This window comes from Idiotropiscis lumnitzeri, chromosome 1 (assembly GCF_059441095.1).
Source record: "Idiotropiscis lumnitzeri isolate Australia: NSW breed Sydney's pygmy pipehorse chromosome 1, RoL_Ilum_1.0, whole genome shotgun sequence".
Taxonomy (NCBI): Eukaryota; Metazoa; Chordata; class Actinopteri; order Syngnathiformes; family Syngnathidae; genus Idiotropiscis; species Idiotropiscis lumnitzeri.
The window spans coordinates 40,235,173-40,262,839 of NC_142391.1; the positions used below are offsets into that span (position 1 = coordinate 40,235,173).

The window sequence follows — 27,667 nt, forward strand, 5'->3', positions numbered from 1 at the left end:
TCAAAAGTAATCCCCCTACAGTCCAACACACTTTTCCAACCTTCTGTGCTACACTTTCATGCTGGTGGGTTTTGTTGAAAAAAGCAGATTCCAAAACTCAGGAGAATTGACAAAGTTTTATTTAACAAAAAAAAAATTAACAAGACTGACAAAGTTCAACAAGTGGCACGTATAACACAAACCGAAACTATGACTATAAAAAACAACTTACATGAACGAGTCAAAAGCACATGGAACATGAGTACTAGTGATGGGTCCAGCGACACTGAGGCGTCAATGCGCGCGCCGAGCTTCCGGGGCAAACCCCGTGTCGGTGCGGGTACCGCTTTAAGAAAGTCACGTGACCACTACCAGAATCGTGTCGACACAGTGGTCGCGCGCCAAACTGTGTTCATAAGGAAGCGCATCTGTCAACAGGATGGACGCTCAAAACAAGCATCGAGTTATTGGCGCGTTACTTTGCGTTAAAGATCCGCAAGATGGAAGACGTCACTGTTGATGCGCACTCAGAGGTGCAGCGCTATATTTTAGCAGGACACGTTGCACGTACGGAAGACCCGCTCTTATACTGCAAGTCCATGGAGGCAACGTTCCCTCACCTATTTATATTAGCCACACAGGCGTTGTGCACACCGGCCTCTTCAGTGCCTTGTGAGAGGATCTTCTCAAATTCGGGGGAAATTGCCTCAAAAAAAGAAATAGACTGAATAACAAAACGCTGGAGAAACTAATTTTTTGGAATAAAAATCTTTAATTACAATGAGTCCATTGTCATTCACAACACTTTTACTTAATTTATCAACTGCGTCTCGAATATCAAAGATTTTTTTTATGAAATTGCGTGTATGTAAAAATAATGTGAAAGCAAATGCCTAATCAGAATCAGAAATCCCTTTGTCATTGTACTCAAGTGTGCAACGAGATTAGAGAGCTCCCCTCTCCAGTGCAATACAACAATAATTCAGTTAAATATATAAATTAGATAAATAGGAGAATAATTAGTGCGATGGAAAGTAATACGAAATAGGATTTATAAAAACACATCAACGTCGCTAATCAATGGAATTGGAGAAAATTAGTTTGACAGATCAGTGTCAGATGACCCTGTCAAAGGTTTCCTGCAAGTCCACCAGGTGTCAGTATTCAGCAACACAGTGTCAACACAGTGTCAATACATTGTGTCACTGTGTCGAAACGATACAGGATGCCTCATCTACCAATCACTGAGTACAGAAATACAAACAAGAACGTCGAGAATTTCAAACACTTGGGAAACAGCGTCATGAGCAAGGCGAATAATCCAACAACGTGCTGTTGGTTTGTCAGTCCTTAAATAGGCCGGTGATTGCGATGTGCAACAGGTGCGCCGCTTAAGGCACCGCCCACTACTCCAGCTGGAAACTGAAAACATAAACAAACGGAACCATGACACATGTACTCCTAAAAGGATTTTGACAGGATCCTCCACAGCTCCATCGTCATGGCCATATTGATGTCATCCACATTTTTTAAACAGTTCCCTTTGTTGACCACGTAGATTTTAGGAAATAGGGGGAAAAATACGCAAGTCACGTGAGTTGAGGGGTTGCGCCAGCATTGCAATGTTCTTCTCAGCAGGAACTGTCTGATGCTTACGACATTGTGAACTGCCGCTTTATCCTGGCGAAGCAGCCACGAGTTGTCCTGCCACAACTCTCAGATGTTCTCATGCACTAAATATTTCAAATGCAGCCGGTTGCGTCCACTGTGGCATAATTCCTGGAACTTTTCGGACACACCTCATGAATGGTGTCGCGACTGATTGAATATTTATTTAGATGCTTGCTCCATCCTCTCGTCCCTGGGCGTTCACCTTATCATGATTGAGGGCTTTGGGTGTCCCAATGATCCTAGAGCTTGGTTGTCTGGAGCTTTATGGCGGGATCACTCAGGACAAACTAGATATAAATGACCAGATGAAGCACGGCTGTTAAAAATCAGAAGCAGCTTGCCGAATCGTTTTCTTTCCTGTGGTAGTTAAGTCATTACAGCATAATAGCTTGGCTCGGAGCCTTGTCTCGTCCGACAGGTGTCGGAGTGTTAGAAGAGCCTCCGTAGAGTTAATTTGGATTATCAACCTTGGCACTGGTTGGGAGGCACTTTCATTGTGGGCTTAATCTGCAGCACATTTTTAGCACACCCCGCTGCTGTTTTCACTCGCTGTACTTCAAATAGAATTGGTAGGGAATTTACTTCTCATACGAACCAAATCTCGGCAATTTATGATTTCATTCCTCAACCACATCCAAATGCATGAAGTGTGGGAAATAGCTCTCCAAGTTACACCAAAAATAATGAATAAAATAAAATAAAATGAAGTTTAATCTGAATAAACAGTTTAGTTGGCCTTGTTTGTGTCTTGACACTGTTGGTGTGTGAAATTTCTACAATCGTTTACTGGCCGCTGTCTGCAATTATTTTTCTTTACATCTTTAATGTACCATACCTACACAGTATGGTCTACATTTTTGTAATAGTTTAGATGTGTTATATACATTCTGGCTATTTCCGCTGCTTTTGCAGATATATCATATTTTTGTCGGCATTTGCAAGAACCCTGATTCAGATCTGAGATTATTTTCATTTTTTTCCCTCTTCAAGATGACTGGATGGATAACCTACATGAGAGCAAAACATTTCACGTGAACCATGTAGTCTACAAACATCTATCTAACATTGCATCCATGTTGAGCTCTGCCATAGTTGTCTTGAAATGATGTCACACTTCCGGGTTTGTCACTCGGCAGAATCTCATTTGTGGTGTGTGTGAAGCAAACCTCTCCCCTCGACATTTACAAATTTACAAACTGGTCATGTGGAAAGGTTTGAAAATCATTACGAAGCTACCAAATCTGCTTTCCCTCACCAGATGAAGTTATCTATCTGTTTGTCTGTCTGTCTCAACTGCATGGTGCACAAGTGTGTCTCCTTCACATTTCTTGTGCTTTGGATTCGAATTGTGGCTGCTCAGGCTTCCTCCAACATTCGAACAGCATGCATATTAAACAGCCATGAGACAAAAAAAAAATCAATATCTCAAAATAATCATGATACTGATTTTTTTTTGTATTAATTTCTTTCAACATATCTGGTATTGGAGAAATCCAAAAATAATTAAATGTATTCAAGTTACATTAATGTTACAGTACTCTGATTAAATTACTCACTGCATTTTTAACAGGTAACGGGACACCCCTAATATTTAATACACATACATATAATGTACAGTATTCGATGAATCAATGTGCAGCTGTAATACATCAGTGTGTAAAGTACCTTTGATGCAATATTGTTATAGCTTGTTCATTTCTTTATTTCCACAATTACAGTACATCGGAATCTCTTTTTGTCTGAAATTTCAATGTGTCCATAAGCATGTTTTAGGGATCAGGAAAGCTGACTTAAACATTCGCAAATATTGTTCATTTAATGTAAATGGAAACATTTTACTGAGAGAGAGACATGCATTTTTGAAAGCCCTAATTAACATATTTAGCTCAAAACTGCCAGATTATTAAATGCTTTTGATCCAGTATCTGAAGGCACCTTTCATCTCGGTTCACCATAACCTTTTTTTTTTTGGCCATCCTTTTATATTAAAACTGAAATATACAGTATTTCTCCACCATGTTTCATTTCTGAACATTCAGTCACGTCAAGCCTGGAGGAAACACTGCTCTACTCCCTACTGCTCAATATCTCGACAGTTCGTCTTTCAGATGAGAGTTACAGTTTTGGACTTGAGGCCACTTTCAGCCAGGAAACGGTCGTCCCTGTGTGTCCTAATCGCCCCTCATGTCAAACAGATTGCCTGCAGTCATGGAAAAGTGATAACGTGGCACAGCACATTACTGTTGCTAGAGCCAACAGCTTTGCTTTGCAGGATTCTGCATGAGCAATGTCCTCTACCCCGGTTCTGACTTGCTGCCTAGCACATACTTTATACAAGGTGGGATAAACAGTACCCAACACACCCTCTCGTCGTGCATCATCCTTTGCACTTGTTCACGTCCCGCCAAACAGAGTGCTAACATTCATTAGTCATTCTGTGCCTGTATTTTGAAATAAGATACATTCATGTCAGAAAGTTCTGTTCTTATACAGATGTATGATGAAAGAGAGATTCCTGCTTTCTCCGTCAGGCAGTGGCTATAATGCCATTGAGCTGTACTCCTCATCGTGGTAGGTCTTTGCCATGGATGACAGGTCACAGGGAGCAGCAGCCATGGCAAATCTGACCTCCCTGCTTTGACTCCTGCTTTTCTCATAATATAGTTTATGCCAGCTTCCTGACAATGGGAGGAAATTTGCTTCATCTCCTCACTGCTTCATATGCAAATCAGCCACGATTTGTTTGTATTGGGTCACTGCAGCATGTCTTCTTTTTACTCAGTCATTCATTAAATGAATTTTAATGACAACACACTTGCAATGCATGGCTTTGCATCGTGTAGATTTAATAATGTCAGCACGTAATGTGCAGATACAAATGTCATATGCATGCACACACAGGTTCAGATTTTGACAGTTGTGAAGCTTTGCAATAATGTCATGCCATGTATCGTAAATTATTTCAATTTGAGTATTTTTTATGGTTTGGGAAAATTACATTTACATGTTGCCCGTCTTGTTAAAAAAATCCAAAGCATCCAAATAATGTTTTGTCCAGAAATTATGTGAACAATTACTTTTTATTGTCAGTATGATTCATTTTTGTCCAAAATTCCTCTACCTACTTAATATATACATGGTCACTGTGGTTGAATGTGACATGTTTTCTATTAACATATGTGATATTTGAGGACAGCCATTTCTTTACTGCCCTTCTATTTCTGTAATAGACATACATTGTTATTATTTTATACATTTTTTACAGTCCTGTAACTGTAATATCCTCACTTCCTCTCAGGTTATTCCTCGGCCACTTGGCACAGCATTCTGGTTGCGATCAGTGAGGACTAGGGAGTGGTTGGAATGGTTGATGCTATTCAGGCTCCCTCAATAATAACATGATTCTATAATATCTCGGACTCTCTGAAGCGTAGAAATCAGTTGACTGGTCATAAAAGCACATCCACACACAAATGCATTTCTTTGCTTTACTCAATAAATTGTAACCAGATTGCTCTCTTCCTCCCCGTTCCCACATATTTTTACATGGATTGTGTTCACAGAAAGGGGCGGGGGGACAAGGAAATACTTTTCTTATGCTATATTGACTTTGGCTTACAGAGTAAAATGTGCTTTACAAAGAAAGAATGGCTCACCACTGCTTATGTTGCATTTAAAGAGGGAACAGTGGTGAAAATGTCAAGATAATCTGATTCATTAGTGTAAAAACTCTAGACTGAAACACTGACATTTGTGGGGGGTTTTCTAACCATGATGCAACACATAGTATACATATCTGGTGAGAGTGTGTGAGAATGTGTTGACGCCCATAGAGGGCAGCTGTGCTCTCCACAATTTAGGCAAAGCAGAAGCAGAAGACGTTTGCGGTGTGACTGGCCTCCTGCTGTTATTTGGACACTGTATTCGAGTGTATGTAAGGGATCATAAGAATCCATAAAGAAATTGAGTATCTGCCAGGGGAAATACAGAATTTTTTTCAGATGCTTGTTAATATTTACATTCCTATATTAGGAAGTGAAGCTATGAATATCTGAATATGCCTCAAATACTGTCTAATTAATCATGGTGCGGGGAATAATTCCTCCTGTTCTTTATTTGCTGTGCTACTGTTGCACTCCCACTACGTGATCTACCCTGGCACTAAGATATAGAGAGATAGATTTGTTTTTAAAGCAGTGAAGGCAGAGAGAGAGAGCAAAAGAGGTAGAGAGCTGCCACAAAGTCTGCTGTGGTTTCCGATCACGATGGGCCGATACTATAGTGCCAAACATAATGATCAATTATTAGTTCATTGTTTTTTTTTTGTCTATATGAATTGGTAAAGTGGGAGGCGAATACGTTCTGGAGAGTGCCATGTCTCAAATAATGCATTGAACGCTGCAACTTAATATGGTGCAATGCAAATCAAAGACGACACTCACCGAAATCCAGTTGGATGAGGCTTAATCATCTTCATTTTGCTTCAAGCTAAAGGTTAGGGCAAAACATAACCTTGTTCATACACCAGACTGAATTCCAAGCGATTGACTTTAGATTAACATTCTAACAATGTTATTTAAAATAACCAAAGGAAATTAAAAAAATATATATATTAATGATGCAAAATTTCAACACTGGATGCTACAGAAATCCATAGTATCCTCTCTATTGTCTCTCTGCTGACAGCTTCACTCTGATAATTCCAAGTGTTATCTGCTGTTTCCAGAAATGGATTGTTCTTGTCAGCTACCATTAATTTACTGGAGATCATAAAACAAGTGCTCTGCATTTCATCCCCTCCTGCTGCAGTAAATGGAGGCCGTTTTTCCATGTGCAACTGTCTGATTTAGTGTATTCGTCTTTACACGTGGCACACTTTTCTTCTGAAAATGAGTCATCCTCATAATTTGTTTTTCACCATCTTCATCTGGGGAAGGAAGGGCTACATGCATATGAATGGGACATGCATGCACGAATGGGGAATTTATGGCGCAAATATGGCTCATGTTCATAATTACAGGTCAAGTCAAGAGTCCATGATATGCAAATGCATGGCTTTGGGCTTTGCAGACTTAATCATGTCCTTACATACAATACTTTATTGAACCGCATTTCACAACAGCTGGAGCTGTAACAAAGCGCTTTCCATATGGTGGAGTATAAATTATCATGCTTAAGTTGATGATTGAAATTTAAATTCTGACAGCCAACCAGTTCAGGGTGTTCCCCGCCTACTCCCCGAAGACAATTGGGATTGGCTCCAACACGCCTGCGACCTTTGTGAGGAAAAAGCATCTCAGCATTTTGACAGCTACATAATGTGACTGATAGATAATAATGTACCGAAGAGTTTGGGCACTCAGGGATCCAAACTAGCGCTAAATGGTTGCAAAATTTGAGACACACATGTGCAACTGGTAAATTAGCAACCTTCTCCTCACTAGGGTCACAGGGGTGCTGATGCCTATCCCAACTATCCTCGGGCAGCAGGCGGGGGATACCCTGAACGGGTTGCCAGCCAATCGCAGGGCACACATAGACGAACAAACATCCGCACTCACACTCATACATAGGGGCAATTTAGAGTGTCCAATGAACCTGCATTGCATGTTTTGGGAATGTGGGAGGAAACCGGAGTACCCGGAGGAAACCCAAGCAGCCACAGGGAGAACATGCAAACTCCACACAGGAAGGCTGGAGCCGGAATCAATCCCACGACCTCCGTATTGTGAGGCCATTGTGCTAACCAGTCGTCCACCGTGCCGCCAATTATTATTATTATTATTATTATTATTATTGAACATTATTTTGTTGCTGATAAACCTCTCCACACTTCACTCATTTATCAATAATTCAGGGGAAATGAGTTGAAATGTGAACATTTACTTGGCAAGTCTTCCTACAGTGCGCCCATACATTTTCTGCCCTCAACCCTAAAATTTCACATTAGTGGCCACTGTTTTTCTAATTTAAAAAAATGTTAGTGTGGAGCCCTGATTCTATTGTGTCTCAAGTAATTAATTTGTCATATTTTTAGCATTTATATGTGCAAATACATATATAAAAAAGGGATATGCGAGGATAGGCTCCAGTTCACCCACGACCCTGTGGTAAAGAAAATGGAGGGATTACCTTTAGCAGGTAAATTGCATGCTCTGTAGTATGTAGGTTTCGACCAGTCTAAAACCATCCATTTCTTGCCCCCGATGAACCCTTTTGTTGTTTTTGAACATGAGTTTTAGGGAATTATCATCCAGGTAGCAGTGACTGGTTTGACCCAAATTGCCCAGCCCTGAGGGGCAACTTGTGCATGTCTCGTGCTAACATGGAGCCTGTACAAGGGTCTGGAACTATCACTGAACAGGAACTGGACCTTCATGGGAATAGTGTGCCAGAGCAGATGGAATAATGTGAACCGGGAACTTGTGTCAGTGTCTAGGGGGCGTGTGGGACTAGAGATTGTCAGTGTAAGAAGCCCTGGAAAGGTGACATTGAGGGGGAGCATGAGTGGCTGAAGCACTTGACTGACTTTTGGCAGATGCGCTGGGATGGTAACCGACTGTCTGCAAGAAGATGGAGGGCTCGGCTGACTTAATGTATGCGCACTGCCAGGCTTGCTTATTCAACATGCTGCTGTGAGATTGTGATGTTTTGCCTTTTATCTAAAGTCCTCATTGCTTGATTTGCTTTTTTTTGTCCAAAAAATTGCACCTCTCGAAGCATCCCGGGCTACACTCTTGTCTAACGGCAATCCCTCTTAGCCAAGGTATTCATACATTTGTTTTGTTCACCACTCCAATTACCCTGCTCTTGCTGCCATTTACGCTGGGTGAATTTTGTTTGGTCTGACCCTTTCTGTCTCACGCAGTGGTGTAATTCGGGGCAGGAAATGCAGTCTGGTGGTAAAGGCTGGAAAAAAACATGGTCATTTTAAAAATGATCAAAAGACAGCACAAGATTATTCAATAAGGGGCTAACATTAAACAGCAGCCGAGGACCAAATATCCTGAAGACGGATTATGAGACTTTGAGACGGAACAGGTCGGAGGAGACACTCAAAGAGATGACTGACAAAGTGGCGAATGACCAGCCACAGGTGATGGGAATAATGATCGTGGCCATGTGCCAGTTGCAGGAGAGGTGTTGGAAAGTGATTGGATGGACACAGGAGGATCAGATGGATCACATGCTTGCACAGGGACATTGGAAAGAAAAATAGAGGCTCTTTTTTTTCGTTTGAGTTTGCTATTTAATTTAATGTCATTTAATTAATTATATGCGCTGCTCCTGACTGATTCATCCAAGGTGTTTGGTCCAGCTCACCTGTGAATTTAATGAGGACAGGCGGTATTGAAATTGAATAATTTCATTCCATGAAAGCTCACAATTCTGTGCTGCATTACGACTCTGATGCTCCATCAGACGGCAGACTATTACCGACTTGGTCCCGCCATTCTGTGTAAGTGCCCTCCAAAAAGAGCAGCGACTTGAAAAAAAGATGGAAAACTAGCCTTCGCAGCTGGTTGAACCAGAGTGTTTGTCATTTCGATTGGTGCTGTCCTTGGTTAATGGGTTTTTACAAAGCCGCTACATCATACTAAAGTTTTTGGACTGATATGATAACCGCATACAACAGCTGCAGGTCAAAAGCTTCAAAAAAATCATTTTGAAATGCCAAGTCTCTGCCTCTAGTGGTGTCCAAATATCATCTGGGCACTCACTACATGCTTGTGGTCACACATGGTGGGCAACACAGTGCAGTAAAACAGTTGACAACTGAAGACTTGTAAGGCACTTTTACTCTGCTGTTTCTATTGTAGGAGAAAAGCACAGCCTTATTCCCTGAGGTAGTGTTTTTTGGTTTTGATTTTTTTTTTCTCTCGCTAGAGTGTCAGTGGTGAAAGCCAGTGGTCACAATTATCTTTAGACTGGCTGAGCACCCCGAAAGTTCATGCTGTAAATTCCTCTCTGTATTCTTTTGCATTATTTAATTACATTTGTACTCTTATTCCAACATACATTATTAGGTTGGACCACATATGTCTTCATCTCTCTCTCTCTCTCACTCTCTCTTTCTCTCTCTCTCTCTCTCTCATGCGTGTACTCCAGCGAACAAGTGAGCAGGAGAGGGGCCTTGTGAAGAAGCAACTGAGAGCCAGAATAAGCATTTTAAATTGCATTTTAATTTGAGCAAAGGGATAACTTTTAAGAAATACAGCCATCTCTACAGTGTGACCCGTGTCCATGCTCATCAGTGAATGTACCTCATGTGCACTCCCAGCATGCTTTGCAACTCTAATGCAAGGACGGAATCATTTTAAAAGGGTGAAGACGCAAGACAGTTATTTTTATGAAAAAGGATGAAAGTGTAAGGACTGAAGGGTGCCAGGCTTGCGGACGGACAGGCAAAATAGGTGAAATTGCCCATCTAGGGTCGTTTGCTTACAGAAGAGTAGACAAGGATATGTCAAAGCCACTGTGAGAACTCAAGTATTATAAATTCTGATTCGTTTCCGGAACCAACTGTGATAGCTTGACAGATTTGTTTGCTTTCTGCTTGGTCAATTTTTCAGCCTCTGCTCTTTTGCTGCCCTCCTGTTGATTTCCTCCTCGCGCCCACATCATTCGGCCTGCCCTCCACAACAAAGGCCTACGTAATCTCAAACTTTGATCATTTTATCATTCCAAGGGCCAAGCAACCTTTGACGACTCAGTCGCCTTCTGCGACGCAGAATGACTTTGATTTGGAACAGTGAGGTTTCATTTACCTTATGTTCATTCAGGCGGCTCGGTGGCCGACTGGTTAGCACGATGGCCTCACAGTGAGAGACAGCATCAGGCGTGGGTTCGATTCCGGCTCCGGTCTTCCTGTGTGGAGTTTGCATGTTCTCCCTGTGCCTGCGTGGGTTTCCTCCGGGTACTCTGGTCTCCTCCCACATTCCAAAAACATGCATTGCAGGTTAATTGGACACTCTAAATAGCCCCTAGGTATGAGTGTGAGCGTGGATGGTTGTTCGTCTCTGTGTGCCCTGCGATTGGCTGGCAACCAGTTTGGGTGTATCCCGCCTACTACCCGAAGATAGCTGGGATAGGCTCCAGCACCCCCGTGGCCCTAGTGAGGAGAAGCGGTACAGATAATGGATGGATGGATGGATGTTCATTCAGACTTTATCTTTGGAAGCTGCGACAATGAATATTAACATTGGTAGCATGGAAGTGCTGCTGCTCATCACTGCTACTGGATTAACTCCAGACAAATGTAAATACTGTACATCAGGTGTGGCAAACCCACAGTGATTGTTTGACACATTAAACATTAATGATATTAAAATGTAATATTAGTTTGGCCCCAATGTTTTTTAGGTTAGCGTTCGGCTTGTTTCCAGTGTTTTGTGTCTACGTTTTAAATCACTTATGGGGTGCCGTAGCTCAGGTTTGACAACTTTTAGTGGATCTCAAATGACACCAAGTAGAAGGAAAGGATATCCTGTCACATTGTATTTTTCTAAATCTGCTGTGAAGAGAGTGGTTGGCAACAAGAATAGCCAATTTCAATAGACGCAAGGGATGGAATGTTTTTTTTTAATTTATTTTATTTTAGTATTTTTTTGCACAGAGGGGCAACCTGGCATGTCTTGAATGCACAAAGAAAGGTTTTTGGTGCTCAAGAAATCAGACGCCATTACTCATCTAGACATGCTGGATGATGCAATGCACCATGGAGATGAGGAAAAAGGACCGGGTCACAAATTTTGTTCAAGAACTGCTATAGTTATGAACTGAACTGTTATTAATAAAGATTGAGAAAATTAGATAAGTCAGCACAGTGGTTAGCACGATGGCCTCACAGTGCAGAAGTGCACGGTTTGATTCCAACTCCGGCCTTCCTTGGAGTTTGCATTTCCTCCCCGTGCCAGCATGGGTTTTCTCCGGGTACTCCAATTTCCTCCCACATTCCAAAAACATGCGACAATATCACGTCACATGTAAGAGATTTTATTTAAATCGGAATAAAAAAAAAGTCTCCATGTAAACCAAGCTATTGATTCTATTTTGTGCATGCCGCTATGCGTGCATGAATGCACGCGTGCGAGTGTGTAAAGAGTACAGGACAATGCAATGGCTTTTTGTTTAGCATTTTTGAGTGTTGGTCAGAGCTAGACTCCATATCACATTAAGTCGGTCTGAATGGGTTTTTAGTGAATGCTGCGACATTCCTGTTTTCATAGCAGTGTTGAATCAGCGTCTCCATTACTCTAATAGTTTTTTTCCCTTTTATTGTTGGCAGAACACTTGGCATATATTGCATGGCACGTTTGTTGTGCCAGACCAGAGAATTCTGTGAGTTTCTGCCGTTTCTTTCTCCTTCTCTGATTGAAAAAGTCCTTATGGGAAATCATCATGTAAGCAAAAATGGCCTGCTTTGAGATGAATCAAGGGACACGTTTGAAAGTCAAAAGCTGACATAGGCCTACCTGTTTTAAAATGTGAGAACATTTCACCCACTCACAGCAAAAACAGTCAAGCATCTCTTTACTTACTTCCAATCACCTTTTTTGTACGTCTCACTTGATTTGTTTTTGGAGAAAAAAATAATTCCAAAAATAATTTTGGTTGTGGTGCCCCAGTGTTAATAATATTCAGCAGAACAGAAGCCCGCTATCTGCTCAGAATGGCAGATGAGGTAACAGGATGTCTTATGGGTTTTTGCTCATCTCCAGATGGTTGACAACTCCTGTTGTGACAGAAATCCAGTAAGACATGCCCATCCCCCACAAAAACAACACGAGCACACGCATATGCACTCCCCCTTCTACCACTTGATCCCATTTGCAGTGAACTCTGGGGATCGCTGATCAACCTTCAGCAAGGTCACTGAGCAAGTTACTCTTTTCCAGTAAAGATCTGGTAGCCAAAAGATGTCTAAGGTGTGACACTTCATTGGAAGTGGCCATATTTTAATGATGATTCCGCATCATTACAAACATTGTAGTGAATGCATCTTTGCAGGAAGCCATGTTTGAAAAAAACAAACAAAAAAAAACATTTACATGTCTACATGAGCGCCAAGGCAAGATGGCAGCGCTTTTGGTAACAGTTAAGCATACTCTGCATCTCTGAACACTCCCACCTTCAATGTGCATTCAGAAATTCACTCTGATGCCTTAAAACCACTCAGAGTGGGTGTGTTCGGAGAGCACGAGCCTGCTCCCCTCCCATTAATTTCCAAAAGAAGCAATGTTGGAAAACAATCAGCAGCTAGTGCTTGAATTGTTTTTGTGCAGCATTAAGCTCTGGGCCCCTCATATCCCCAGTTGAAACACCGCCACTCCTATTTTGTGCCACTCTGAATAACCTAATGGCACATTTAAACAATGATTTGAGTTTCCAGACGGTCAGAGTGGAGTAGAATGTGCTCGGAACGCATTTCTGAATATGCCCACAGAGTCATGTTAAGGAGTGAGAGTGAATTTCCAAACCTGCCCCTAGGCAGGAACCGACGTGTGTCACACCTTTCCAGCAATGCAACAGTCAATCAAATTGAAGAGAGGCTTGTCCTGCCTACTACTGGAGTTTGATTCATAATTGTCTGGAAATGTGACGTGGAGGACCAAAAAAAGCAGGGAAGCAAGGCAGGGGAAACTCAACGGCAATTTAATCAAGAAAAAACACAAGTACAAAATATGTGGGAATAACAAAACACGAGGACTTGACTAAACTGAAAATAAAGCGAAACAGGTAGGAGAACAACGGTCGTGAACATGGCCGTGAGACGAGGATAACTGACAACGGTTGAGACAAAGTCAATGCACCGACAAGAACTCTATGAAAAACAGGGAACTAAATACAAACAAATTGACGAGACAACGAGGTGCACCTGGCAAGACACAGATAGTTGGAAAGACCTGATTGGTTAACACAAGGGCTTGGGTAAACGAACACAGGTGGAAACAATAGACATGATGGGACAGAAGACACGGGAACACATGTCCAAAACATGAAACTAAAGTAAAAAAAAAACAACCCTACATAATCAAACAGACATGACAATAATGATGCTAGCATCACCATTGTAAGTCTTTGGATCTTCATCTCTGGTGCATAAAAAAGGCGAGTTGTAATTCCAACTTGCTGGAAATCGCTGTTTATGACTAAGATCCGTTCATCACAAATCCGTTGTGGTGAAATTTAGAGTCAAAGAGAAATGAAGAATTCCAATTTGATCCTTTATTTAGGAGATTAATGATTAAATCAGAATTTTCCAACCAAGGCACCTGTTCTAAATTAGTCAACGCCTGACATGAATGTCATAAAAAATGTTTGTGCTGAATTAATGATATCTCAATTTCATCACAAATATACTTATTTAGGGTGAAATCTGGGTTTGTACTGTTACACACAAAGGTGATAGATTTGCAAGGTGTGATCATATTGTTGCATGAAAGGCAACAGGTGGATACGCAGGTTTATTGTACATGTTGCCATCCAGTTCAAAATGATTTATTTCTTATGCCTGTCACTATATGCCGTTTACATAGATTTCCAGCTGCGGTCCTTGAGGACCGCTTTGCTGTGTGTTTTCTTTGTCTCCCAACTCCAACACACCTGATTCAAATGATCAGCAACACTGAGGAAGCCTGATAACTATTCTGATCATTTGACAAAATTACAATAAAGTAATATTATTTTATGCATCATTACGTACCGAACAAAGTCCATGAGCTTGTTTGTGTGTATGTAACACAAATAAATAATTTTATGACTGTGATGATGTTGGAATAAATCAATGCAAAGTCGTATAGTCTAAATGATTCCTTGTAACAGCCACAACAATGTAATAAATATTGTATAACAGTGTAAAACTGAATCTTAAAAAGATAAATGATTTTTTCACATACAATACAAAACAGCAGAGAGGCACATTTTATTCCGTCACACTTGAACTCCATGTTTAACATTTTGAAAAATGTTGGTCTTTCCAGAGATATGTCCTTGTACAGCATCCTTTCTTGCAATGCCAACATTAGCCCACTGTGCAGCTATAGCCCATATGGTAGCGCCTGCCCTCACCGCCTCCCATCTTCACGGATGCCTCGTGTTCTCAGCGTGTGACGAGATACTATACATGCTCGGAGACTTGGGCTGCACCAATTTGATAGAGTCTTATTTTTACAGACTCAGTAGAAGTGGTAATTTGGTGGTTCCAACTACAAATAGTATTTCATGGATAAAATAATGAGTGTGCTTTCTGTCCATTCTTTCCATTCCCGGAGCTTTAAACCAGGAACGTATAATTTTATGAAAATGTAACCATGTTGCAATGGTGCATTTTGCGGACACACTGTGCATTAGCTGCAGAATGACCAGCATTTTCAACCAAATAAAATTGGAGTTCATGTCTCACAGTTTGTGCAATGGAAGAAACTTATCTCCTGTGTGTCCTTTCCTGGCTCGGTTTTCAACTTTCTCAAATTGTTGAATAACATGTCAGGGGCTGCCTGAATGTTTCTGCTTGGTCACTTCCACGGTGCCCGCCAGTGTGACAAAAACTTAGACATTGGTGTCGAAGATTTGTGAGAGTGTGTGGTTGTGGGGTCTGTAGGGCATATCAAGCTTCAGGGAGGGTAAATAGACTTTGGACCAGGCACGGGCAACTTGTTGCATTCACTCAGCATGAACGATTACATTTAAATTAGGTCCAAGTTATAATGATTCAAAACACACATTCAATGGGAGTCAAATCACAGACAGCAGGAAATCGAAAGGCTGGACACATTTAGCAGCCGCTGGCCACAGCCAGCGAGCAAGCACACCATTTGAGGCAGGAGTTGTGCCATGTTAGCCATGCGTGAAAGTCCAAGGTGGTATTGCATGGTGAGAGCTTGATGTGAATCCTCAGCCAATCTTGCTTAAATGAGAAGGATGTGATTTTTGGGCCTTAGAGAGAAAACAGTTCTTAGTTTTGAATGCTAGTAAGATTTTAATTTGATGTTTTACTTTTGTGGTTGTAATATTCAGTGGTGTTGACCCTATTGCTGTGCATTATTTTGTATTACATGCAAATAAATTTGAAACTGTTGATGAATACTTTTTGATCAGTGGCGGGTCGTCAAGAGGGTGAAAACTGCGGCAGCCATCACTGGGTTTGAGAGTCCTCAGACTTGCTCAACACAAATAGTTCTGACTGAGTAGACATTGTTTTATGTAAGCGTTGACCAATTTTAGGTTATATTCTACTGGTGGTGTTCAAGTTAGGAGTTAGTATTATTGTCCTATTAAATACATAGCTGTTTTTTTACAAGATTTCTGGCCTGAAACTTAAAACCAGATGAAGGTCTGCACTGCGGTTCCCGTTATCTCGAGTGCATTGATAAAGTGCTTATCTTCTTTGAAGCCGGGCTTACGTTAAGTCTCTGTCTGACAGGTGGAGTGTGGTCGTGGTCTGATAAATGTCCTCCTGGACTGATATTTGTATGTGCCTTTCTCCTCAGCCTCAGGTGAGTCCTTTTTCTGTGTTGCGGTCTATCACGGGGCTGTGTTCTGATTTTCCGAGGAACTTCGAAACAATTTTAATAACACGTGAACATACATAAATGAGAGGTTAAACATAACCCGTGACATTTCAGCAGGGCTCAGAACATCTCCAAGGCTGAAGTATTAAAATAAGTAATAAAAGTGGAGCATCAACAAATAAAATGGACAATGTCAAAATGATTCTGTTGGGTCGAGCGTTCCACTGATGCTCGACAATATGGTTTAGTTAGTTTTTCTTTTAAAGGTACTTTTTGATTGATGTCAAAATCCTTCCATTCATTTTTCTACCTGTATTTTGTTAACGGCTGGAACCTATCCCTTCCTACTTTTGGGTGAGAGCACCCTGGACTTGAGTCTAGTCAATAACAGGGCACATGGAGAGAAACATTCACACTCCTATTTGCAAGTTAAAGTCATCGTATTACCTGGTGTTTTTAGTATATGGCAGGAAGCGGAATTACACACAGAAAACACGATTCTTGTAAAACAAAAAACCGAAAACAAATACTAATTGCATGGACTGCTTTGTCATTTTTGAAAAGTCGCAAAGTAAATATGGTGTTGTCGTGGAAGCATACATTCAATCTTTGTGCGGGGTTGAAAGAGGGAGCGGTAGATCCACAGGTGAATGTTGAGATTGTGATTTGTCTTTCCTTATTAAGGAACGTGTTGCCTCCATTTTCATCACTAAACAAAACAGCACACTGTGAGATAAAAGCTTCTCTGTTGAAACTCGGGATATTGCCCAGAATCCCTAAACACCTTTGCTTTGCTTCTAAAAGTATTTGTCCTTTAAAAATATTGTCTGGTTACCACCTGACAACCAGTTTGGTAACCCGGGTGCTAGGAGCTGCAGTTCAACTAATTTGTGGTAGCTTGACTAATGGTCTGCCTCCTCTTTAGTGCCTTGGACGAGATGACTCTCTGTAGTTATTTTACAACAGCACAGAGTTGCTGCTTGTCTCTTTTTGCTCTGGAGGATAATCTCGTTTGTGGCAGCCAAGGCAGAAACGTACTTAAATAGTTTGGCAGTTGATCAAGTGGATCCCAACTTCAGGTCATGTCTTGTTTCCTTTGTGGTCTTCTGGGAATGAACAACTTTGCTTGTTCTTCATGGGGGAGTGCGACATCACTGGACATGCTTCTGTGCAGCTCGATGAAGAGGCCTGTTCTTGGAGAAGATAATCACTTTAAGCTTTGGCATGAGGGGGAAATTATAAATCTTGCAACGTATTATGGTGAGAAGAACCAGACTCTGACACTGTCTCTCGAGATCACTTTATCTCCAACACGTCCTCCAAGCTATGATTCATTTTCAGTTGCTTCCTTGTCTAGTATCCTGATAAAAGTTAGGACTATGTAGATAAAACAAGTTTTTATTGTTTTCACCATCTCGAGCCGCTTCATTTTCTGCATTCATGCAGTCTTTCCATTTATGTTTCATCAAGGTGAGAATAAGTGGCCAACAGTCGACTGATTGACAGCCAAACGACTTTTCGAAAGGTCAAACCAGACTTTCAAAATCTCCTTGCATGCCCCATAATTCTAGCAGGAATCATTGAGCGCATCAGACACCTGTCATGCTTATCGCAGATTACTTCCTCGTTGGGAGATTGAGCGTCCTCCCGAGTCCTAAGCATGCAAGTTAATTGGACACTCCAAATAATACATTTTACACATTTGATATGAATGAGCAGTTTGTATGCCACCAACAATGTCACTATTGTATTTGAGAATTGTATAATAATGTCGAATAGAATCTCAAGGCCTTTTTTTTTTCAGATGCAATCCAACAAGTTCATCTTGCAACCATCACTGAGTGATAAATGTTCATCAGCAAGGTGAAGTGCACTGAAGAGTGGTGCTATCCCACCAGGAGCCTCTCCTCTCTAATCAAGGTCATTTGAACCTTAAATCCTTGCCTTTCCAGAATGTCTCCCGTTTAATTAACTCTCTTGAGCTTGAAGCCATTTTATGGTATTTATTAATCTACTGGCAAGGGGCCAATTATGGTTGACAGTCAAAGTGTGTGCAGACGTTGGGTGGACTAATATGACCTACCCAAGTTTGAGCTCTTATTTGATCTCTTATAGACTTATTTGACACATTTTCCAACGTTTCGGCTTTGTCATAATAATTCCAATGTCATCAATAAATAAACATGTCACGGTTTTGACTGAAAAAAATGTATAACTTGCAGAACATTTTCACAGTATGTCACAATTGTTGATATTTTGTTCCCTATATAGTCAGTTTATGTAAACAGCAATCTGAAAATATGCTTGTTACTAAATCTCAAGGATGAGTTCACTGTTTTAACCTACCAACAAAAAGTGGAGATCATCCAGATGAACTCAATCCCAATATGAAAAAAGAACCATACGAACTACTTCTGCAAACCTCAATACTTAAATCTTTTCACATACAGTGGAAATTTGAGTTAGGAACCACCCTTTTTACAAACTTTTACTACTTTTTGTTGAAAATATGTTGCTAGTTAGGCACGTTTTATGCTAAGCGTCTCATCATAGATGAGTGGACAGCTTCTAGCACTATATAATAATCATCATTGTCTCTGTGTGCAATTCATTGTGATAGTTGTGCTGTTTTTTTTTTTTAACTCTTAATTAGACCCCAAAATGATTTAAAGGTTACGATTGGCTTTACACGGCTCTACAACCCACATAATAATCAATGTCTCGTCCGCAGCAGCCAATAGAAAGATGTCGTGTGTGCGCAGCGGGAAGTTTAATTTACACACACACTTCTTCCAATCACAACTCTGACAATTGGCCGTCTACATTTCTAATTAAAGAGCAGAAAGTTTAGATTGTCTGTATGATATTTACATTATTTATTGTATAGGGGGCATCTCTAGAATTAATAAAACAAAGACAATTCGATGTCGCCTCCGCGTGGCAGCAAGCTTCATAAGTGCTGCTGGGAAGAGAAGGGCTTCACTTTAGACTGTTGGATGTAGATAAGATGCCAGGGGGCCGAGGTCTACAGGGTTGAAAGAAGGAGGGCCACTGGGACCCAACACAACAACTTCTGTGTTCTTTTTGTTGAAATTCAAGAAATGAAGTGACATCCAGATTTTGATTTTGTCTCAAGGAGAATGCACCTTTTTTGCTCAGCGGGACATATGTTTGACTGTCCTCCGCAGCCTGCGGCTTGTAGGCAGCCACTCAAATACCGAGAACAGTGTGAGCAGGGTCTCTAAGAATCTTAACAACAACTCTCGTGGCCTGTTGGTCGCACAGAGTAGGAAGCGATTTCACTGGCTGTCCAATGTTTAGAACATTCGTTTATTACCTGTTTAATTGTGATCGCTTTCGTACAAAAACAGTAAAATCAACAAGCATGTGAAAAGAAGAGAAAACTCTCAATAAAAGCATGATAAAATGGTATCATGATGTTTTACTGTCCTTTATGTCTTTAAATTGCTTTGGCCGGAACTGCTGTCCCTAAAAAGATGTCACTTTATCTTTCACAGATGATCTTGATTTTCCCTTTCTAGCCACTCACTTTTTACTCTGGAGGCCATCATCATATCACCTCTGAATTGCTTTTTTTGTCATTGACTCCCTCAGATATTGCTTACTTGGACTCATTCAATATCAGAATGTGCTGGGGCAATGACAGCATATTAATAAGCCGGCAAATAGGACTTTGCTGCGTGCATTTACATCAAGTAGAGGATCCCCACTTGGACAGATGCAGCATCTTGAATTGGTTGGGAAAGGTGGGTCAAATAAGTTTGCTGTCATGCATTCACCTCCAGTTCAGTCTAATTTGCAGTCCTTACTTTGTAGTGATCTAGGCTTTCGAGTTCATCTCATCTAATTTACTACAGTAATGAGTCTAACCACACCACACAATCCCAAGTGTTTGCAGGGGCTTAAAGGAAACTTAGACAATTGCATGCATTACTAAGTTAGTATAATTTTGCACTACTTGGATGGTTTAGACATTGTTGCTTTTTGCTGCTAACATGCATTTAGTTATGTACTAATTTCTGCGTTGTAGTTTAGTCATGCATCTGCTGTACATGGCTTGGTGGTGCGCATTCACTTGAGAGTTCTGATGTTTGGTCTGGAGTCAATAGTTTCAAAAAACTGGGAATAAAGACTAAAAGATGCTGTTGTGGAATGTGGAATACAATATTTTGGGAAAAATGCTTTTAATGGTGTAATTGTGAGGTGCACAAAGGCCACACTGAAAAGACAAATATTCACGTGAAAAGTTGAAATTAAGTGCTGAAAGTAAAAATTTAACAGGAAAGACAATAAATAATAAATAAATCCACACACTGAAAATGCACCCCCATGTCACTCTCTAGTGATGATATTGTGGTGAAAAACTTTCATATAATGCGTGTGGCAGTTTTACTCCAAAGTGCCTCTCAACCATTATTGTATTTCGCATTACAGGGGAATTGTTCATGTACTATACCATTTTCCACAGCGTACATCATCAGGGAATTACAACGTGTGCATCATACACTAATCCTATGTTTCTATGGCGTTTTCGATGAAGTTTGACATTGTTGTTTGAATTTGGGATATGCCTTTGGTAGGCAGTTGAGTGTTGCCGGAGACAGGGAGCAGCCAGCGTGACTAATCTGGGCATCTCCTCTGTGGTGAGCAAGGATGGTCGTCCTTCACGCCTTGTTGGCGGAAGCTCAACAACCGCACAACAACAACCAAGACACACACACACACGCACACACACACGCACCAGTTGCAGTGGTCAGGAGTGTTGACGCAATGTTGTATGTAGGATTCATGACTTCAGACTCTCAGTTGGAACCTAATAAGTCATCTGTTTCTTGCTTCTCCATCTTCTCTGACCATGCAGAGTGCTCCTTTCCAAATGAAATTTCTTCACAGACCAGATACTTCCGTTTTAGGACATTTTGAAGAGTAGTTATGGGTTGGATTTTAGTTTACCAAATAAATAAACAAAATTCAAGAGCAGAAAAATTCCCTTTTTTGTATTCTCAAGGAGACAAATGGGAATACGTGGAGGCTTTGTGAAAATAGGATTGCTTTGTTCATGCTGCAATGAGACAACTTCAGGAAACTGTCTTCATATGTTTGCCTCCCAGCTGGTTGGAGCTTTGTTGTGTTTTTAACCACAGTGGGACAAATGATGAATTTGTAGGTTGTCTGAATAACGCAACCCATAATACATTCTTCTACAAAATCATTCTTGAGAAAGGGCAGATACAAAACAGATGTGTCAAATACTTGAGAAATGCAGGATATTGATCACGATACACTTTTAAACTTGCAATGTCTCAGAGTAAGTTTAATTCAGGAATGTTGTATGCAAAATAATAAATGTCACCTTTTCCAAAACACAGTATACTCCAAATGTGATTTGGATTTGAACCCAGGTGCTGATTGTGTTGCGGTATGTTCGTCTAACTTCAATACATGTATAGCATGAGTTCAGTTCTCACTCAGTGAATGTGATTTTGAATGAGTGTCGGTCTCCAAACGTTCCCTGCGATTGACTAACGTCTAGTCCGCGGCGTAGTCGCTCGGGGAGAGAACTCAAGCTCCTTCTGACCCTGAACAGACTCAGCGGTATACAAAACGGATGGATGGATGATTTTGACATGCCATTCTATTGTTTGAGTCTATACTCTGCTGTGTCAGCGTTTTGTACCAAGCAGCAAGCCATTCATTTTTAAAATGTGCTGCAAACTGCAGTTTCATTTCTAACCGCGATTAGAGCAATTCTTGTCTTTTTTTTTTTTGTCAGGCAGTCATAGCTGTTAGACCCGTCAATGTAGTCGCGTCAACATAACAGCACTCAACAACACACAAAGAGGTTTCATTCATGTTGCAAAACAAAAATATTTCATAAAGGTTTTGCAACAAATAATCAAAATGTATTCAAAGTATTTTGTAAAAGGGCTCTTTAACTTATATGTACTGGATATACAATTAAAAAAACTAACGAGAGGAATTTTTCTGCATCAAACATTATAATAAATAGTTTGAATGATTTTTTCTCCTCAATTCTTGTGAACATCACAGCTGAGAAGTCAATTGACGTGAACAAAATATAATGTCCAACTTTAAAATACAGAATTAATGCCATCAATCAGTTTACTGAATTCTAATAATTATAACATATATTCAGTTCAATAAAAATAAACAATTAAATTCAACAACCGTCCAGTAAATTCTCCCTTCAGGATAAATTTGAGGTTCAGGTTTGATTTGTCATGTAATAGGGTTGATAATTTATCTTAATGGTTGCGTTTCAGGCTAAACATTTGTTCAAGTGTTCCTTCACAAGGGCACTACCACGAGATTTTGCATCTCTTGTGATTTACAATTTAGCACCTTGTATCCATTAGGCCACTTTTATTTAGATGCCAAGTGCAGATCCCTGTAGACCGGAAAAGACACGAACGATTATTCACCAAATGTAAAAGCGCTCCTATTGGACCAGGTACACAAACTGATTGAAGTCTTCTGCATGAAATAGCTGTAACTGCAAAATTGTATGCCATATCTGTATGAAACATTTTGAAATTAAAGCGTGAAGTCCACTGTTTGATTTCACCGCTAGACCAGGAGCAATTAATTGATTTTTCAAAAGGCGCAGTGTAAGAAGGGCCACGCTAACGCACTAATCAATGGCGTTCCATATTATTTATTTCACATTTCGCAGTGTTATTTGTACTTCATCTTCCTTTTTGAATTGAAGCCTTAGTGTGTAAATGTCTTCCTCCCTCATCTTCAAACACTTTTTAATGAAATCGGTGCCAACTGTATATATTTCTGAAGACCCTGTAATGCTCAGTTGTGCCTCCAAAAAGTCTTGCTACAAACTTATTTCTCAAATGAGTTCGCTGTGCTTCATATGTGCTCGTGTTTGCATGAGAGGCAGGAAGGAAGGAAGGGAGTTTTGCCTGCTTTTCTCCAGCTGGAGAAATACTGCACTGGAATGTTAATTGGTTTGACTGGTCATCCTCAGAGATATGAAACAAGGTCGTTTTTATTGAAGATTGCAATGGCCACAAATGTGTGAAGTATATGGTGTATGTGTGGGAGGGAAGGAATTCGTCTTCCTCTTTTTTTTATTTTTTTTTATTTATTTCCCACCTCTCTCCCACACAACTTGAAGGCTCATCATTCCATAACAAATAGAAAGTCTGAGGTATTAGAGAATGTGCAGCGATTCACAGGAAGGCTCAATCAGAATCTATTATTCAGAGAGAAGCAGCAACATTATGAAGTTATGGTAATGAGGAGCTTACTGAGCTACAAATCTTAATGCCATTGAATAATTCCTCTCCCTGTCCTTCCTCTTCTTGCCCTTCTCCATCATTCTCATCGTCTCGCGTCTATCTTCAAGAGTTGCATTCACGAGTGCTCTATTGTCAAGAAGCAGCGTGCATGCTGGTTAAGAGACGTCACAGTAATTTGGACAGACACCATAGAGCTCGCAATTGAGCTATATCCTCCCACATAGCATAATTATAATAATTCATACACCTCATGTTATCTTCATTGCATTAAATATGCTGCATTCAATATTTAGTTTGATAAATAGAATTTGTACATGTAAAACTGTGTATGGATCTATCACAGTATCTATCACTTAACAAGATGGCAGTCTTGATCCAAAGGCAAATCTTCACAATGTCTAAGTACGGCCTGGAAGGCAAAATATAACCACAGGTGACCCATCAACTGAGTTTACTGGACTTTGTTGTATGAAGGACAAAATAAATTGTAAAAAAATGTGCTGCTTTTACTTTGAAAGTGACTCTTGGGTTTTAACGTGCTTGCGTGTGTGTCGGCAGTAGAAGCGAGTAAGCGCAAATACATTTTTTTTTCTTTTTCCAAAAAGGTGATTACCGACAGTGCCAAACAAGTGCTCCTCATGTTAGCGACATTACCATTTCCTGCACAGTGGAGATAAGAGGGGAATTTTCCTCGGTAAAGATGAGTCTGTGGTATGTGCTCATAATGTCAGCATAATTTAAAAATACAGAAACAAATGATGCACGCTGTACATGTATTTTTTGTGATTTTTCATTATATAGAGATAGTTCATGTGTAGATGTTTAATTTTAATGAGTGCTTATAATTCTAATGTTTTTATTTCCTAATGTTAACATCAGAGTGCAGAGGTGCAGGGTTCGATTCCTGTGTGGAGTTTGCATGTTGTCCCCGTGACTTGCTTGGGTTTTCTCTGGGTACTCCAGTTTCCTCCCACATTCCAAAAATTGGTAGGTTAATTGAACATTCTAAATTGCCCCTAGGTATGAGTGTGAGCCCTGCGATTGGCTGGCAACCAGTTCCAACCATACCCCGCCAACGGCCCGAAGATACCTGGGATAGTCTCCAGCACCCCCCGCGAAACTTTTGAGGAGAAGCAGATCAGATAATGGATGGATGGATGCTAAACTATGCTAAAGCACAAAGCATGAGTTGCCTCTCATGATGTGCTGTCCATCTGGAGTTATTTAGTCAAGTATCAGTAAATATTTGGAACACAATTGAAGACAGGATAACACTCTTTGGGGTATAAAAAGGATAGAACATCTTGTGTGAACTAGTATGTATACACATAGCTAGGTTATGTAGAGTCGGATGATGTTGCCTGGTGACTGTATAATAGTGGAGTGATGGCATATGGCGGGTTCAATAATTTGAGCTCGGGGTTGTGATGGAACCTTGCTCGAAGGCATCTTGCCAGTAGTTAAGATACAGACTAGCATCAAATGTTGAAAGGGGGGTAACCCTTTCATTCACTATTCATCCAGATGCAGGTGTTACTGTGGGTTGTTTGAAAGAGAAGAAAACATTAAACACCATTTGAAAATAAAATGGGTAGCAGTAGCAAATGCCATTTGTATTTCTTGACAGATGGTGCCTGGTCGCAATCCACTTTTAACTGAATGCATTGGTGAGTTATACACCGTCGTGGAGCTGGGTCATGCTTCACAAAAACACGGTGACTAGTTTATGGTCTACTCCGACACATCCTTGCCGTCAACATTGTTTCAGTTCAGGCACTGCAAGGACCGAAGCTCAGGGCAGGTGCAGAGTACATCTGACAGGAAAGGAGGAAGAAACACATTTTGTTCGTGCACAAGGAACACCGGTGTTGACACAGCGGTTGTCAAAAAAGTCATGCGATGCGTATGGTGCACTAAAATGGAATTTGTGTGCATGAGAGCCACTGCCAATCTGCCATTTTCTTTTGAAAGATTTAATAGAGCTCTTTTGAACAGGGAATTTGTCTTGTGCAAAGAGAAGGGAACTAAAAGATGACAAAAAAAAACCTGGGATGAGAAGTCTGACATTGTTGTTACGGTGACAAATTATTTGTCACAACAACTCATTGAGAGTTGATGAAGGTTGAAATTGAGTGAGTGAATCAGCAAAAAATGCATTATTGCAAATACAATTCTGAGCAATAGACTCTCTTATATGCCGGTAGTACATATTACTTACAGCCCACAATAATAACCAAGGCTCTCTTTGACACGGGGCCCACAATCAAACAAAGAAAGTAAACTGCTCCTACATTTACCCATCACCCACGTTTATTTTTTTGAAGAGGAAAATGGTGACCTGCCAAAGCGGCTGGTGGCACAAGCGGCCATTAACTGGATGAATCCATCCAATGTCACTGCATTCAGCTGGTGATGATTTTCATCCCTGAAAGGGAGATGATGCCGGGAGGACTGCCATAGCCTCGCCATGGATCCAGATGGCTCCTGACATGAGGGGAAGCTTGTGAGCAAATTATCAGCAGACCATATTCTATAAAGTACAGGCTGAACCCCAAACTGGAGCTAAGTCAACACTGTATGTTAGTATCGCCGAGACGTTTTTTCTTTGTGCTCCACATACGGAAACATATTTTATATATATGGCATACAAGCCGATATCTATATCTATATTTCTATCTATATTTATATCTATATCGAGATCTATATCGAGATCTGTTACGCTCCGCGGGTGGCGGAGGTAGGAGAGGAAGAGGGAGCCCAAAATGCAGGGAAGCCAAGGCAAGGGTAACGTAAAGGGAATTTAATTATCAAAACCAAACCGAAAGGCAAACAAGGTACTTGGGAATAAATAAACGTGACAAAGTGCAAAACAATGAAGATGAACGAAACGCGGCTGGGGAGAACTAAACTTGACTATGAAACGGGGACAGTAACAAATAACTATGAGCTATGAACATGAACGAGAGCAACGAGCAAAAGTGACATGAGGATAGGGCAAAGCAAGGGCAAAGCAAGGGCAAAGCAAGGGCACAGTGCTGTCCGAAAATAGGGCAGTGATGTCCGGAAATACGGCAATGCACCGACCCAAATAGTCAGCGCCTGGCGTTTAAGTAGTGAATATTAAATGAGTAAACGAGTAACAGGTGCGGGGGCAGGTGGGCGCGTCTCTCCAGCCAACACGACACGCCCCCACGCCCGTTGAGCAAAGCATAAACAAAAACATAACATGACGGAACGGACCATGACAGAGATCTATATCAAGATCTAGCTCTAGATCGAGATCGAGATCGAGATCTAGAGCTAGATATATTGATGTATTTTTTTTAATTTTATTAGTAAAAAAATTGTACACCTCTGATTTCATATATTATTTTGACACAAGTAGCCGTCTTGTTTGGGGATTACTGTATTACGATTAAGAAGGTCATTGCAGTCACCAGGGCATCCTGGGGCCTGTAGCATGCTACTTGAAGTCGCCTCACCTTGGAGTGCTCACACAAATGCACCAGCGTGAATCAGACTACACATCACAATGGGGAATTTGACATGCTTGAGCCATGCAGCGCACTACTCTCAGTGCACTGTGCACACGAGAGGACACCATAAAGGTGTGGAAAATATTAATTTGGTTTCATGAATTCCAGATGCAGTCACGCATGACTGATGGGGAACTGTAACATGACATTGTCTGCCCGTCTGTTATCGTAACACTAATTAAAAGTTCTTTGTTTGGATCAACTCACACTTGGGACTCACATTGCCTGAGAAGTGTCTTGCAGATTTGACTGTCAGCACTTTGATCAAAAGGATTATAATGAGACGTCCTATTGAAGGGAACAAGCACACGCCCCCCCCACACACAAGCCTCATTTGTGAATTGTTTAGCTGAAACTTTTTGCTCCTGAATATGAAACACAAGAGGGAACACCCAGGAGAAGCTTTTGTTAAACACGTCCTTTTCCTTAGTCTAAGCCTCCCATTACAATTTTTAGCGAATAGTCTCGAATGTTGGTCTTTTTGGTTGTACTGCAATTACATTCCCAATACTGACTCAAGGGATCGTGTGATTTATATAAAATATTTTGCCCAACACAAGCCGCTGGTCGCCTTTGTTTAAAGCAAATGTATTGTATAGTCCTAATCCCATCTCTCCGTGTTCGTTCGCTGTGCAAGAAAAACCTTGTCTTCACAATGAGAAAGCTCGACTTC

At 40.8% G+C, this 27,667-nt stretch overlaps 1 protein-coding gene across 12 annotated transcripts in view; it reads left to right on the forward strand.

Moving 5' to 3' along the window:
- The window catches only part of arvcfb (ARVCF delta catenin family member b), a 181,385-nt gene that overhangs the window by 21,628 nt on the left and 132,090 nt on the right, over nt 1-27,667 (forward strand). For 7 of the 12 annotated variants that reach the window (XM_088300854.1, XM_088300916.1, XM_088300899.1 and 4 more), the window contains exons 2-3: nt 16,076-16,148; nt 17,968-18,083. The exons of 2 other annotated variants lie outside the window; for them this stretch is intronic. The gene's annotated coding sequence lies outside the window, so the exon portion shown is untranslated. Of the gene's footprint in view, nt 1-16,075; nt 16,149-17,967; nt 18,084-19,834; nt 19,931-27,667 lie in introns of those variants that run through there. 3 more of the 12 variants (XM_088300872.1, XM_088300864.1, XM_088300950.1) reach the window with 3 other exon arrangements.